The sequence below is a fragment of the Heptranchias perlo genome, chromosome 15 (assembly GCF_035084215.1).
Source record: "Heptranchias perlo isolate sHepPer1 chromosome 15, sHepPer1.hap1, whole genome shotgun sequence".
In the NCBI taxonomy this organism is placed as follows: domain Eukaryota; kingdom Metazoa; phylum Chordata; class Chondrichthyes; order Hexanchiformes; family Hexanchidae; genus Heptranchias; species Heptranchias perlo.
Window position 1 is genome coordinate 29,054,657 of NC_090339.1, and position 16,457 is coordinate 29,071,113.

Below are 16,457 nucleotides of genomic sequence, written 5' to 3' on the forward strand. Positions count from 1 at the left end.
TATGCCAGGTATTATAGTTAACTGCCTACAGTTTTCTTTGGGATTGTTTTCCTTTCTTGCTTTATCATTTCAGGTACTAGAGTTGGAACATCGGAGGACTATTGCTGCCAGCACTTCCGAGGATAGGGAGGTTTATGGTTGATTCATGTGCAATGTATAAATTTCAGGTGACCCTGAAAGGACAGCAGGTTCCAACGAGGCACTGCAAGGAGTTTACCTGTCACAAGTGAGAGGAACAGGCAGCTGTGAGGTTAGTGAAGGAGCTAAGTGACAGATTTTTTTTGTAGAAGGCTTCCTCGGCTGCATTTGTTCCCCGGCAGGATGTTGAGATTAGTGTTCCTGCTGCTAACTGATAGCTCTAGCTGAGCCAGATTGAAGCTTCCCCGATGCAGATAATTGAGGACTCCACCTAGGGAACATTAGCTGAAGTGTGTACACCAACATCACCGAGAAGGAAAAGAAGAAAATGCAAAGGGATAAAGAAGCGGGCTCCGAACTCCAACACTTCTGGATCAGATATGGAGCAGGTAAGGCAACAAGGTACATGCATACACCTCCGTCTGCAACAACAACAACAACTTGCATTTATATAACACCTTTAACATAGTAAAGCATCCCAAGATGCTTCACAGGAGCGATTTTCAAACAAAATGTGACACCGAGCCAAATAAGGAGATATTAGGACAAGTGACCAAAAGCTTGTTCAAAGAGGTAGGTTTTAAGGAGCATCTTAAAGGAGGAGAGAGAGCCGGAGAGGTTTGTGGAGGGAATTCCAGAGCTTAGGGCCTAGGTAGCTGAAGGCACGGCTGCCAATGGTGGAGCGATTAAAATCAGATGCGCCAGAGGCAAGAATTGGAGGAACGCAGAGATCTCGGAGGATTGTAGGGTTGGAGGAGGTGAGGCCATGGAGGGATTTGAAAACAAGGTTGAGAATTTTAAAACTGAGGCGTTTCTGGACTGGGAGCCAATGTAGGCCATTGATGGGTGAACGGGACTTGGTGCGAGTTAGGATACGGGCAGCAGAGGTTTGGATGAGCTCAAGTTTATGGAGAGTGGGAGATGGGACGCCAGCCAGGAGAGCATTAGAATAGTCGAGTCTAGAGCTAACAAAGGCATGGATGAGGGTTTCAGTAGCAGGTGGGCTGAGGCGGGGTGGAGACGAGCGATGCTACAGAGGTGGAAGTAGGCGGTTTTGGTGATGGAGCGGATATGTGGTCAAAAGCTCATCTCAGGGTCAAATAGGACGCCAAGGTTGCGAACGGTCTGGTTCAGCTTCAGACAGTGGCCAGGGAGAGGGATGGAGTTGGTGGCTAGGGAACGGAGTTTGCGGAGGGGACTAAAGACAATGGCTTCGGTCTTCCCAATATTTGGTTGGAAGAAATTTTTGCTCATCCAGTATTGGATGTCGGACAAGCTGTGTGACAAATGAGGGACAGTGGAGGGGTCGAGGGATGTGGTGGTGAGGTAGAGCTGGGTGTCGTCAGTGTACATGTGGAATGTGACATATTTTCTGATGATGTTGCCGAGGGGCAGCATGTAGATGAGAAATAGGAGGGGGCCAAGGATAGATCCTTGGGGGACTCCAGAGGTAACGGTGCAGGTGCGGGAAGAGAAACCATGGCAGGAGATTCTCTGGCTACGACTGGATAGATAAGAATGTTTAGAAAGGATAATGTAGGTGAGAGGGCAGGTGGAGCGGTCATCTTTTTTAGGAAAGGAATAAAAGCAGTAGTGTGGGGGGATATTGAAAGTGGGGATACAATCTGGCTCCAACTGGAGTTCATCAGAAAGATCAGTGTTTCTAGGTCTGTACTGTAAACCACCAAACCAAGAGAGGGAAATGGATCTGCAGCTGTGTAATCAAATCACTTGAAGGGAAAGTAGTGGTGATGGAGATTTCAATGATCCACATGGGGTTGACACACAAGGGACAGGCACAAGAGATTAGTATTTAGTATTTAGTAATGAACCACAGTTAATAGGTGACCGAGAAGTGGGAGAAGCCTCTTACTGATTCAGACCACTTCATCATAAAATTTAAAATACGGTGCTTGAAAGTTCCAGGATAACAATTAGCTGGTACGACACTTTGAAAAGACTCAGTTTGCAGAAATGAAGAGAGATCTAATGGCAGTTAAATGGGAGAGGAAGCTGCGAGCAGATCATTGCAACATGCAAAGGAAATCCTGACAGGTTGTGAAGTCTCGTATATCTCAATGACGATGAGACAAAGCTGCAATGACTTCATGGGGACTCAGTTAGGCAACTTCTGCTCCAAAAAAGGTATTTTAATGCTTATAAAATAAGTAATAGTCTTTCAGACATGGGAAGGTATCAAACGTAGCTAGTGTTAATAAAAGAAGTAAACATGAATCCAGAAAGGAGGATTGTTGAACCTAGCTAAAGTAATGAGAAAGCATTATTTGTTTGATAGGATTGATGGGGGGAGGGGGGAGGGCTGCTGGGGCTTTTGTGATTGCCTTGAAGGGTCAGGGAGGAATTTTTGACAGAGGTTTTCTGAATTGGCTGTGGAACTCTTCTCTTTTGCCTCTCCCAGAACGTGCGGAAAGGGTAGAGACATGGGGATGAGTCCAGTAAGAAGTGGGGTGAATTCATTTAGGCATGATGGCCTTTTTTCATCTTGAGTACATAACATAACATGTTGTTTGGTTCAGATGATACATTTTGCTATGTTTACAGCTGAAATTACCATCTATATAAGGTGTCTTCCATGCGTTTAATTATTATTTCTAGAAGTTACAAAGATAAAATGTATTTGATGTAACAATAATGTGGAGTTCAAATTAAATACCTGAGAATTTATTCATGGGTATTTCCCTCTGAATTCCCAATCAGTGAATAAGCAGAAATACATAATTCACTTGTGAAGAACTGACTGAATTATTATGGCATGCAAGCTTCAGTTTCTGAACTGAACATATTGTAGTAATGCAACTACACCATACACAGTTCACTGCCTGAAGACTGTAAGTGAACTTGTGATGTTAACACAATTGCACACAGTCTGGCAGAAGCAGCTTCAGAAGTCTGGGAATCATTAATGACTGAATCTGTCTTTTAAGACCTGATAGTAAAATGTGTCAGTCAAAATTACCAGGATTTAAAACATTTTTTGAATTCTTGCTTCTTAGGAATTTGTAATGTAATGGTTAGAATTTACCAGGTTTTACAAATGCAGGTCTTTTCTCTTTCTCACACAAGCCTCCTCTGGCCTCTCATGAGATTGCCAAATTAGGGGCAGTTTAGTGCTTTGGAACTATTCTCACTAGGATCTGGGCCTGAAGCTGCAAGGTCATTTCACACATACAGACCCTTATAGCTTGCAGGGGAGACTTTCATCCCATTAGTCTTTTTCTCCCCAATATACATTTGTTTATTATGGAATTCTCAGGGCATAATGATTTTACCAGACCTTCTAAAAAACAGGAATGCAGGTTTTGATAAATTTGTATTTAAAAGGCTGAAAATTCAGTTCTTCTGAATCCAAAGTAGTAGTTACAGAAAACCAGTTGATAAATAGAGAAGAGCCACTGTTAGAAGACTGACAGCTTGGGCAGCACTGTTAAAATGCAAAGATTGATCAACACCAAATAACCACTTGACTGCTAGGACTGAACACTCCCGGCTCACAAGACACTGAGTAAAACAGAATACAACAACAACACTAACTTGTATTTAAATAGTTTCTTTAACGTATTAAAATGTTCCAAGGCGCTTTACAGGAGGGATTTTCAAACAAAATTTAACACTGAGCCACATAAGGAGATATTAGGACATGTTAGGTGACCAAAAGCTTGGTCAAGGGTGTAGGTTTTAAGAAGCATCTTACAGGAGGAAAGAGAGGTAGAGAGGCGGAGAGGTTTAGGGAGGGAATTCCAGAGCTTAGGGTCTAGAAAGCTGAAGGCACGGCCGTCAATGGTGGAGCGGTTAAAATCGGGGATGCGCAAGAGGCAAGAATTGGAGGAGTGCAGGGATCTTGGAAGGTTGTAGGGCTGGAGGAGGTTACAGAGAAAAGGAGGGGCGAGGTCATGGAGGGAATTGAAAACAAGGATGAGAATTTTAAAATTGAGGCATTTCCTGCCCAGGAGCCAATGTAGGTTACCCAGCACAGGGGTGATGGGAGAACAGGACTTAGTGCGAGTTAGGATATGGACAGCAGAGTTTTGGATGAGCTCAAGTTTATGGAGGGTGGAAGATGGGAGGCCAGTCAGGAGAGCATTGGAATAGTTCAGTCTGAAGGTAACAAAGGCATGAATGAGGGTTTCAGCAGCAAATGAGCTGAGGCAGTGGCGGAGATGGGCAATGTTACGGAGGTGGAAGTAGGCGGTCTTGGTGAAGGAGCGGTATGTGGTCAGAAGCTCAACTCAGGTTCAAATAGGACACCGAGGTTGCAAATGGTCTAGTTCAGCCTCACAGTGGCCAGGGAGAGGGGTGGAGTTGGTGGCTAGGGAACGGAGTTTGCGACGGGGACCAAAGACAATGGCTTTGGTCTTCCCAATATTTTGTTGGAGCAAATTTTTACTCATAGACAAGCAATATGACAAATGAGAGACAGTGGAGGGGCCGAGGGAGGTGATGATGAGGTAGAACTGGGTGTCATCAACGTACATGTGGAAGCCGACGTTGTATTTTCGGATGATGTCACCAAGGGGCAGAATGTAGATGAGAAATAGGAGGGGGCCAACGATAGATCCTTGGGTAACAGAGGTAACAATGCAGGAGTGGGAAGAGAAGCCAATGCAGGTGATTCTCTGGCTACAACTGGATAGATAAGAATGGAACCAGGTAAGTGCGGTCCCACCCAGCTGGACGATGGAGGAGAGGCATTGGAGGAAGATGGAGTGGTCAACTGTGTCAAAGGCTGCAGACAGGTCAAGAAGGATGAGGAGGGATAGTTTACTATCGTCAGTCACATAGGATGTCATTTGTGACTTTGGTAAGGGCCGTTTCAGTACTGTGGCAGGGGTGGAAACATGATTGGAGGGATTCAAACATGGAGTTGCGGGCAAGATGAGCACGGATTTGGGAGGCGACAACATGTTCAAGGACTTTGGAGAGGAAAAGGAGGTTGGAGATGGGGCAGTAGTTTACTAGGACAGAGGGGTCAAGGGTGGGTTTTTTGAGGAGGGGTGTGATGACAGCAGATTTAAAAGGGAGGGGGACAGTACCTGAGGAGACTGGACCATTAACAATATCAGCTAACATGGGGGCCAGGAAGGGAAGTTGGCTGGTCAGCAGTTTAGTGGGAATAGGGTCGAGGGAGCAGGAGGTGGGTCTTATGGTCAAGATGAGTTTGGAGAGGGCATGAGGGGAGATAGGAGAGAAATTAGAGAAAGATGCAACTTCAGGGCTAGGGCAGGGGGGGACCATAGGGGAAGTTTGGTTTGGTGGGTTGGGGGAAGGGGAGGGATGCGGCAGATGCAGCTGAACGGATGGTCTCAATCTTAGTGACAAAGAAGTCCATGAGCTCCTTGCACTTTTCGTTGGAGGTGAGGGTGGAGGAGGTAGGGGAGAGAGGTTTAAGAAGACGGTTTATAATGGAGAAGAGAAGCCGGGGTTTATCTTTGAATTCCAGGATGATCCTGAAATAGTGAACAGTTTTGGCAGAGGAGAGCAGGACCTGACAGTGCTTTATGTGGTCCAGCCAGATCAGGTGATGAATGCTAAACCAGTTGTCCGCCATAAACGTGGCCTCTCTACTCCCGTCATGTCAATCACGGACAAGGCCATCTTTGATCACTTCCTTCAAACTTTCAAGACTGCGTCCTTCGGACTTAAGAGAGCAGAGATAAGGGCCATACCAGGGGGAAATGACCAGGGTGAGAGAGAGTAATGGTTTCAATGGGGGCAAGGGCATCAAAGGTGGAGATGAGGGTGTGATTGAACAGATCGGTAGCTGCAGAAATGTTGTGGTGGATGGAGGGCCAAAGGCTAGACAGTGGGAATTTGAAAGTGCTGTTGTAAGTGACCTGGGGGAAAGTTTTTTCCAGGGGTGGAGACAGAAGGAAGTGTGGTTGGGAGGGGGAAGGATATGTAGGTGGAAAGGAATGCAAGGAAGTGATGAAAGATGGCCTTATCCGTGATTGACACGACGGGAGTAGAGAGGCCATGTGAAATGGCAAGATATAGGGGGTGGCTGTAAATATGGGTAGGGGAGTTTATATGGAGGGTGAGATTAAGGGAGGATAGGAGGGCAGTGAACTCAGAGGAGAGAGACCATGATGAGTTGAGATGGAGGTTGAAACCACCGAGGATGAGAAATTGCTCGGTGCAGAGGCTGAGGGAGGAAAGCAGTGAAGATATCTTGGTGAGAAACTTGGTGTGGTACTTGGGTGAGCAGTAGAAAACAAGAATTTTAAAGGAGAGGCGAGAGGGGTCTAACAATGGAAGTGAAGGTGCCAGAGGAGTTGGGGGACAGACCAAAGTGTGGTTTTGTGATAAGGGCCACACCACCATTGCAGCGGTCTGGACGGGGCAAGTGGTGGAAGATATAGCCAGGCGGGGAGGCTTCATGTAGGGGGAAGGTATCATCACCCGTCAGCCAGGTTTCCGTCAAGGCCATGATATCAATTCAATCGTCCACAATAAGCTTATGGATGGCAAGGGCCTTGTTCACAAGTGAACGAACATTCTGGAGGGAGATGCGGAGAAGGGCGGTGGTGGCTGATCCGCTGGCAGAGTCCACAGGGTCAGCGCTAGGAGGGGTGAGTGGGACGAGGAGGAGATTGGCAAGATTAGCCCCTAGCAGGCGCACTGGGCGGGTTAGTCGGCGAGAGAGTAGGATGGAGCAGTTGGGGTAAGCTGCTCGTAAGGAAGTATGAAAATCATGAAATGTTGGTGCGTAAAATGTACACAAGCATCTTCATAGACTGAAACAATTTGAAAGGAGATAATTCTAGTGTTTAATCAGATAGGTTGTCAGAGTTAACCAAAGGGACATTAAACTACAGAGGAATATCCTTCAATGTCCTAAAAATCTTAAACTTTAGTAACTTGAATAATTGAGCTAGATACAATTTGCTAACTCTAGTAGTCTTTTTGCAGCTATTTCTTTTGTTAATGTAATATTTAAAGTCACAATGTGTCTTTAAATCCAATGTTATTAGCTTTTTGCATTATTTTTATAATAATCAACATAAAATTCTTAAAATTGTTCCTTAGTCAATGAGCCCGGCAACCATGGTTTCACCTTTTCAGGAACGACGAGAGATTAGGTTGGAAATTATGAGAAGACGACCTATTCAAACTGGGCAGCATTCTATTTAAATCTCCTTTTATGTTTAAAGGTCAATTTGAACAAAGAAGAAGATGGCTTTATTATAATCTCTCTGAATGTTTGTGGTTACTTCACAGACTATATTTTCACCTGGCTTCCAACAAGGCCTATAGTGCAGAATTTTACCAAGGATAAAAAGATAGATAAAGACTTAGTGATTAGATGATGCCAAGCTAGTGTTTCAAAAGCTTGTAGGTTATAGGATGAAGGGAAGACTGAGGGAGGGTATACATGTTCAAGGTATATTGGAACAAGCTAATGCATCTTGTAATGTCTGTTTAAATATTATATATGTATGTCAAGATATATGAGAAAATTATATAGCCCTGTCACATAGTATTACTAACAGCGTGATATGTACTTCAACCAAGAAAACAATCATTGTCTAAAGTTATCACATGGACAGCCTGAATATTGTTTCATGGTTGCCAGCATGTAAATTGCAATAACTGCCTGGTTAACTTAAATTATCTATCTCTTGCTCATTGCATTAAATTTTGGCATGTGGCAATATTTCCTGTTTTATTGCATTATTGTTGAAAAATAAGCTTATTGGGATATTATGCAAAAAATAGTGCGACACTTTATGCACCAGAGAAGTCAACTAATCATGCATTTCAGTCACAGTTCCGCCTCATTTACCTTACAGCGGTGCAGTTGTGTGCTGCTGGTAATGATGCTGTAAGGTAAATAGACATCAGATTACCGTAGATTTCTGCCCAGAGTCTTCACATTTCCCGCCCAAGCTTCATCACATTAACGAAAGGATGATTGGACATATGTGCAACCAAATTCAGAAGTTTTACTGCTTTCTCAGGGAAATTTAAGTGTGTGCCCTGGAGCAGAAAGAAAAAGCAAACAAGGTGATTTGTTGCTACTGATTATTCACTCACTTCATGGCTCATCCCACTGCAGTGGCAAATGAAAACAATCAATCAACGTGGAATAGCATTCAGCAGACCATTAAAGCTAAGCACAAATTCTATGGCATAAAAGGAGCATTAAGTCACTAACACATCAGTGTGTAAGTCTGATATGTTAAAATGCCCCATCTTGTGTGAATGTTTCACAAAGATTGTAACAATTCTAGTCAGTTCAGTATAATTAATATTGAATAACCTGAAAAAGTAGCTACAAATTTTATGCTAAACCACAATTTGCTGTTATTACAAATCCTCAGACGAGCAATGGAGTTGAGAGCATAAGATGAGATTAGTGAATACAAATGACTAGGGTATAAGTATTTTTATTTAATGAGACTTGTTAAAAGTCTTATTGGCTGGTGAGTGCTTTACATGCAGATTTCAAATTATACTTTTGTGCCAAATTCCTGTTCAACACATTCAACTGCATTGCACTTATACTGGGCACTGTGTTTAATATCCAGCATAATGAATCTATTTGTACCCTCAATAGGATTTGAATCATGAGGAGACAGCACAAGTTCTAACAGTTTATTATAATAGGTGCCGCACATGCTGCACAGTTTCAATGCAGTTTTCACATTGATTTAGCATTTTCCCCACTAATTTTCTCCCCTTCTGTCCCTGCAGTTAATTCTTAGTGGAGTACAGTTTCGTGGCCACCAGCAGCCCTCCCTTACTTTACCCATGTGCCTTTAGATGAGAACCCAGTGAATGTGATCAGGCTATTCAACTATGGAGGACATCACAGTTGAGCCCTATCCTGCTTTTCCATGCTGGCACACTGGATAGCAAGGGCCACCGGATAGCAACGAAGAGTAAGAATTGTGGCTGGCCTTTTCTCCACCCCATTCTAGAGCATTGAGGTCAACTATATCGTCCCAACTGCTGTCCTGGCTGTGATTAGGTCTGTATGGCTTAATACGATACCAGACAGTACGGTAACTCACTAAGTCATTGAGGAAGCTTCGCTGTTTTCCCCTTGCAGTAGATTCCCTAGAAAAGTGGACTTGTGCTGCAGACTGATCACATTTTTTCCAACTCTGAGGTTTTATAACAATTCCTCCTTAAAAATATTAAAATTTCACTACGATGAACTTCTCTCACCCCCAGCCTAAAGCTGATTCTTTGGTTTGTTAAAGTTCGAGCACCTTTCAGGCGTATGTTTTATGGGGCTGAAAAGCTTGCAGAGAAAGCATTTCATAATTCGCAACAGAAGTGTGACTCATGCTTGCGTCACAGATTTATAGCTGAAAACCACAAAATGCTATTTTCAGATTCCTTGGAGTAGTAATTCACACTCTGAATAAACTGTTTCAAATAACAGGAACATTCGGTGAATGTCTTGAAGGACGAGCGCGGTCTAATGCAAGTTTTAGAAATCAAAGATCTTCAATATGAACATCTCCGAGAAGGACAGTGGAGCGTCAGGGAGCCCTGAACCACTGAACACTGAAAAAGTACATTGCAAAGAAAAACTGAAACAAAATATTAAATTGTAACATTCTCCAAACAGAATTCAACAACTGAAAATTCAAAGGATACAACATTGCTTGTGGGATGACAATCAGATCTTTAGCCTCCTACTACTTCTTATGAAATATTTACAGATTCCTCGAGGTTCAGGAGACCCAAGTTTTCAAAATTGCTCTGAGGTTTGAAAACTTCATCAGGTCTATTTGTGTGCAAATTACATTCTGTGCAGGATCAGAGCCAGTCAGGAAATCAGTCTGAATTATGTCTGTCATTGTTGGAATGTTTCACTGTAACTGTACTGAATATTCTTATTTAAAACAATTCTGTGTGAAAGATACCTTATCGGTTAAAGTAGTTCCTTGGGGCAAATACAACAAAATGTTACTCAATTTTTCTGTCTTTTACAGTAGATCATGAGCAATTTGGTCATGTCCATGGGAAAATTGTATCTGTATACATTACAAGCACAAAACCAAGCTTTGGCTACAGGCTCTTATTCCTTCTTCCCCAGTTTCACAGATGAAGGTTTAAGAGGGAGGGGAAGATGCTTGTTAGCTGCAGACAGGGCACACAAATGCATCCTGTCTGGTATGCAATAATGACAATGATTCTCTCTCACCATGAGATGTTGGCTTTCTCAGCAGTGGAATATGGACAAACTTTTATGTGCAAAGGATAAAGTCGGCGGGAGCAAAAGTTCCATCTCCATTGTGACAAGGATCTACTGAGTGCATGAAGTCTGCTTTAGATGCAAATCTAACATTTTTCAAAAGACAACCAACCATAGTTATGGTAAGCAAATTGGTTTGGTGTAGTAAGTGGAGCAGATTAGTTTGATCTCTAATCTGCAAATTAATCTGGTTTGGAACCAATCACTCTTCTCCACACAGCTCCGGGATGTCACCAGTCAGACTTTCTTGGCATGTTCTAATGACCAAGCTTGAGTGATTGTTGGGGCAGCCTCAATTGTCACTGGTAGCAGATGCACTATTTTATTCAGAGGCTATCCCTATGGAGAATGTTGTTCAGGAATGTAACCTACGTCGTGTTTTTTTTTCCAGTAACGTCAATCACTAATGAAATTAACTGCTTTTTATTTTTTACTTTTTACTGTGTAGAAATATCAACATAGTTTATTTAACATCCGTATTAAAGACAAGTCTATCATTTAGCACATGTTCCTCTTTAATAGAAACTGTTGTGTAAATTTTTGCTTTTGATGAGACATTATTTCCAAATCATGGGTTTAACACATATGACGCAGAAGGGTGTAAATTTGGCTTCCTGATTATGTGTGTTTTTTTCTTTGATAAGGTCTGGGAGATTGATCAATATCCAATATTACTAAATATTTCAGTTTTCAGTAAAGCTGGTAGCAGTACACATAGTAGAATGACACTGTCCAACCCCAGGGTCGCTGGGATTGCCTATGCTGGGCTAATTATATGGCCTGTGGGCATCTCTGTGCAGGCCTGCCCCTTAGCAGGGCCTAACATTGGCAGAAGGGGCAGGAAAATAAGGTGCAGTGTTGCAAAGGTATAGAGTTTGTGATGTTGACGGTGACTTCAATTGTCCCAGTCATTAGCTGGAGCAAATTGCGGCTCTGAGAGCACAGATGAAGTAGAAAAGTTGAGAGAGGTGATGCAGAGGTAGAGCTGGCTGGCATCAGCATACATGCAGAAGAGAGAAAGAATTGCAATTATATAGCAACTTTCACATACACAGGATATTCCAAAGGATTTTGCAGCCAATGAATTACTTTTCAAGTGTAGTTATTAATATTTTTTAGGCAATCGCAGCAGCCAATTTGTGCACAAGAAGGTTCCCCAAACAACAATGAGATGAGTGACCAGTTAATCTGTTTCGGTGGTGTTGGTAAAGAGAGGAATGTTGGCCAGGGCACTGGGGACTGAAAATTGGATCGCACAGCGTCCGTTTGTCAGGCAAAAAATGGAGGCAAAAGGATCCAATATGGCATGTGGCATGTGCCTGGGAGAACTCCCTGCTCTTCTTCAAAAAAGTGCCATCCATCTGAACAGGCACACAAAAGATTAAAAGATTTTTTTTAATGTAGGCTAAAGCTAGATGGAGACAGGAAGCCATCACAGCCAGGCTATCAAGCCCATCCAGCAGCAGGTCTATGGATCACAAGAGGTTCAAAAAAACAGAAGGCTGTGTTAAGGTCATGGTATAAGCTCAGTATATTTCATATTTCTGTATCCTACTGATAAGTTAAACAAAGTACAGTAACTGGTAGAGCCAAAATGTATCCATGTTTAGAAATAACTGTATGATACTTGATTGATTTTGTTCACAGTATATACCTCAGCACAGCCAAACTCAGTGTCAGTATTAAAGCATGCTGTTCCATAGATCTCAGTTAGTATATGTATTTTGTAAAAAGAATTTCATATCCTGAAGAAATTCTAGGGTTCAGAGGTTTTCAAATAACAGGGAATAAGTAGACAAAATACAGCTGGCGGAAGGGGGTTAGTTTGGGAATTTCAATTGACAAGTTACAAATGTCATTTAATATAGATAAGGTCTGAGTAATGAGATTAGAAAGACTGGGGGTACAGAGAAGGATGATTAATTGATAACTAGGGCTAGCAGCTGGACTATATGGATAAGCTAATTAGGAATGTTCAGGAAATAACCTAGTTAAAAATTCAAGATGCTAGGGTACAGAGACAAACTGAGGCATAATAATATGTTTGGTACAGTCAAATTCTACAACAAGGGCTACAGATTCAAGCTCAGAAAAAGAAAGGTGAACAGGCAGTTTGGATCTAATTATCAGATCGAGGAAGATGGTAAATGTGTGGAATGGATTGCCTGGGGAAGAAGTGGAGGCAGATTATGTTAGCAAAATCAAGAGAACTGGATCGATACTTGGTGAGGGAAATAATTAAAAGGTATGAGAGGCAGAGTGGTGTATGATATTTTACAAACTTTAGAACAGGCTTGACAATCCATAATGATCTTTTCAGGTTCTGCACATTCCTATGAGCTGGGATTACTCACTTGCTGATTTTTCCTTCCCGGTGGTCTGGCTGAGTGAACTTATTGCATAAGATAATGTTACTGACTAACAATTTGTTGAAGGACACAATCTTAACAAGTGTCTGACATAGAGGAGGAAAAGGCACTGAACAATGAAGTAATAAAGATAAATCCTTCAGTGAATTGCCACATAAAATACATTGAAAATATCAACAATAAATTTATATTGATTTTTTAAAAAATATGTTAAGTAATCACTACCACTGCCAGCCTGTACAAAATTAAGCAACAAAAATAAAGCAGTGTTTTTAAGACTTCAATGTATTTTAGCAGTAAGGCTTTTAAACTATTTTTATATTGTCCATTTACAGAATTTACACAACAATCCAGTGAGCTTGCATATCGGAAATTCAAGAGCGTGATACATCATTTTCCAATCATTTACATTAATGGTCAGAGAACCATATGCTTGAATTTCTAAAATACACTGCTAACCAAACACTGCTCCCCGCCAGAAACACAAAGTTGGAAAATTACCCCTGTTTTTCTTCATAACTGATGACTCACTAGCAAAATCACGTTCTCAGAAATTACATCTCAAAGTCACACATTCCTGTGATTTTGTTTACAGATCATTAATTATGGAAAGAAAAGGAATTTCCCATTTTCATTAACAGAGAAATTTCAGGCCTGGCTCTTATGTTTCAAGGGTTCTGATGTGCTCTCCTTTTTTCAGATGACTTATATTTATGTTAACACATTCATAAGAAATTCGTCTGTCTAACATTTTTATACAAATTGATTAGCAACTTTTGTTAAAACAGTAGAGAAAGGAATTGGATGAATGGCCTGACACTGGACCTCGCATAAATTGAAAAATCTTTAATAGTGACTTTCTGAGGCAGTAAAAATCATTTCTTTCTTCCTCTTTGTTATGTTTCTCTACACCAAGGTGTAATGAAAGGATTAGGTCTGTAGCATGAAGAGAAAATCGTATAATCAAGAGAAAATTAAAAAATAACAATTTAAATCTAAATAATTCACTTATTTTTAAACAAGTTCAAATTGCAGTCATTGGACAAATTCAGGAAGACCAAAAGCATCTGAAGTGAGAATCCAAATTCCTGTCGTGTGAACGCCAAAATGGCTTGTGAAAAAGAATCCCATCAAAATGGTTTATGTCAGGATGTTCTGCTTTGCAAGCCAGAAATTGCTGATAATATAATCTACTTTAATATTCTGTCAGCTTGTATATCAGGCCCATTGTTTCTTTTGATGTTCCCATAAATTGGTAACAGCTTCTTCTATTGGTGTTTAGAGATAACAGTGAAAAAATAACCAATCAGAAAGAGAAAAACAAATAGATTAAACCCAAAGTCATACATATTTTACAAGTGTATCAGAAGCCTTGAAGTGAAACCTGTGCTGAACCATTATGTTTCTGGCTGATTCAAACTGGTTTAATCTGGGTTTAAATTAGGTGGATAAAGATGCACTTGGCAGGAATTAGGTTAAAGGTCTAAACAAAGTAATTAGATGCACAACAGAAGTGAAGATTCTAGGATTTTTCAGCACATATTATTCAGCAACTACAGATATCTTTCTCATTGATATCACCAACAGTAGTCTCTCTATTAAAAGTACAGCATTTTAAATTAACTGCACTGTCAGTTTAATCCCTCAATTTATTTGAGTATTGATAAACTAGAGTGCATTGTAATTCTAAGAGGATTACTGTAGATTTAACGTGGCTGTCATCCTTTGTAATTGAATTCTATAGATTACTGATCACATTAATATTTTTACTGATTGCTAAATGCCCAATGTAATGAGATTGTCAAACACCCTATTGAATTCCAAATATTCCCATCTGGGTTTGTGCTTTGAATTACAATCTCTCAAAGCTGACAATTATTATTAAGGCTGACATATTGTGTAACAGTAACTTGAAGCACAATTTAAACAGAGAATCTCATCTATCTTCTTATTAACTAGTCACAGAAGTATTTTAGGTGTATTTGTCTCTTTTTCCTGCAATTGCATCCCTCTTTCCTTGTCCTGCTAGTCTAACAGCTCAACAATTAAAAAGGCAAAATGAATGCTCCACTATCACTGCCGGAGTTCTCTATAGCCAACTGATATAAGGGCCTGGAATTTTACGAGGGAGCGGGGGGGATGGGGAGGATTTCCATATGGGAAATCTGGAAGTATGGGTTTCCCAGATGTCCTGCTGATTTTGAAGTCAGGACGTCTTTTACGGCAGGTTTCAGCAGGTTTCCCACACAACAGCCAGCCAGATTGACAGCCTTATTGCCTGTCAGATGGGAGAGCAGCCAGTGAGTGAATGCAAGGTAAGTCAGATATCGGGGCGGTTGGGGCCGGACATCTGGGGGGGGGGGAGGGGTGGTTGGCGGTGGTGGGGTTGGAGGCGGTCACAGTGGGGGCGCGGTTATTGGGACGGGGTCGGGACGGTCATGAGGTGGGGTTGTGCTAGACATCGAGGGCTGGATCAGACATCGTGGGATGGTCGGAGACATCAGGGGGAGGGTCAGTCATCGGGGGGAGGGTCAGTCATTGGGGGAGTCGGTCATCGTGGAGGGGAGGGTCGGTCATGGGGAGGGGGGTGTCGGAGACATCGGGGGGGAGGGGGGAGGGTGAGGCCAATCAAGGAGATTACAGACAGCTGCAAGAAAAATAGGGTGGTAATAGTAGGGGACTTTAACTTTCCCAACATTGACTGGGACAGCCATAGCATTAGGGGCTTGGATGGAGAGAAATTTGTTGAGTGTATTCAGGAGGAATTTCTCATTCAGTATGTGGATGGCCCGACTAGAGAGGGGGCAAAACTTGACCTCCTCTTGGGAAATAAGGAAGGGCAGGTGACAGAAGTGTTAGTGAGGGATCACTTTGGGACCAGTGATCATAATTCCATTAGTTTTAAGATAGCTATGGAGAAGGATAGGTCTGGCCCAAAAGTTAAAATTCTAAATTGGGGAAAGGCCAATTTTGATGGTATTAGACAGGAACTTTCAGAAGTTGATTGGGAGAGTCTGTTGGCAGGCAAAGGGACGTCTGGTAAGTGGGAGGCTTTCAAAAGTGTGTTAACCAGGGTTCAGTGTAAGCACATTCCTTATAAAGTGAAGGGCAAGGCTGGTAGAAGTAGGGAACCTTGGATGACTCGGGAGATTGAGGCACTAGTCAAAAATAAGAAGGAGGCATATGACATGCATAGGCAGCTGGGATCAAGTGGATCCCTTGAAGAGTATAGAGATTGCCGGAGTAGAGTTAAGAGAGAAATCAGGAGGGCAAAAAGGGGATATGAGATTGCTTTGGCAGATCAGGCAAAGGTGAATCCAAAGAGCTTCTACAAATACATAAAGGGCAAAAGGGTAACTAGGGAGAGAGTAAGGCCTCTTAAGGATCAACAAGGTCATCTATGTGCGGAACCACAAGAGATGGGTGAGATCCTGAATGAATATTTCACATCGGTATTTACGGTTGAGAAAGGCATGGATGTTAGGGAACTTGGGGAAATAAATAGTGATGTCTTGAGGAGTGTACATATTACAGAGAGGGAGGTGCTGGAAGTCTTAACGCGCATCAAGATAGATAAATCTCCGGGACCTGATGAAATGTATCCCAGGACGTTATGGGAGGTTAGGGAGGAAATTGCGGGTCCCCTAGCAGAGATATTTGAATCATCCACCGCTACAGGTGAGGTGCCTGAAGATTGGAGGGTAGCAAATGTTGTGCCTTTG

The 16,457-nt window shown here is 42.1% G+C and overlaps 1 long non-coding RNA gene across 5 annotated transcripts in view; it reads right to left on the reverse strand.

Moving 5' to 3' along the window:
- LOC137332940 (uncharacterized) overlaps window positions 1–16,457 on the reverse strand; it is an 88,787-nt gene that overhangs the window by 47,724 nt on the left and 24,606 nt on the right. For 2 of the 5 annotated variants that reach the window (XR_010965761.1, XR_010965760.1), the window contains exon 7: window positions 12,965–13,671. The exons of 2 other annotated variants lie outside the window; for them this stretch is intronic. This is a non-coding gene — a long non-coding RNA (uncharacterized lncRNA). Of the gene's footprint in view, window positions 1–12,964; window positions 13,672–13,758; window positions 14,004–16,457 lie in introns of those variants that run through there. One more of the 5 variants, XR_010965763.1, reaches the window with a different exon arrangement.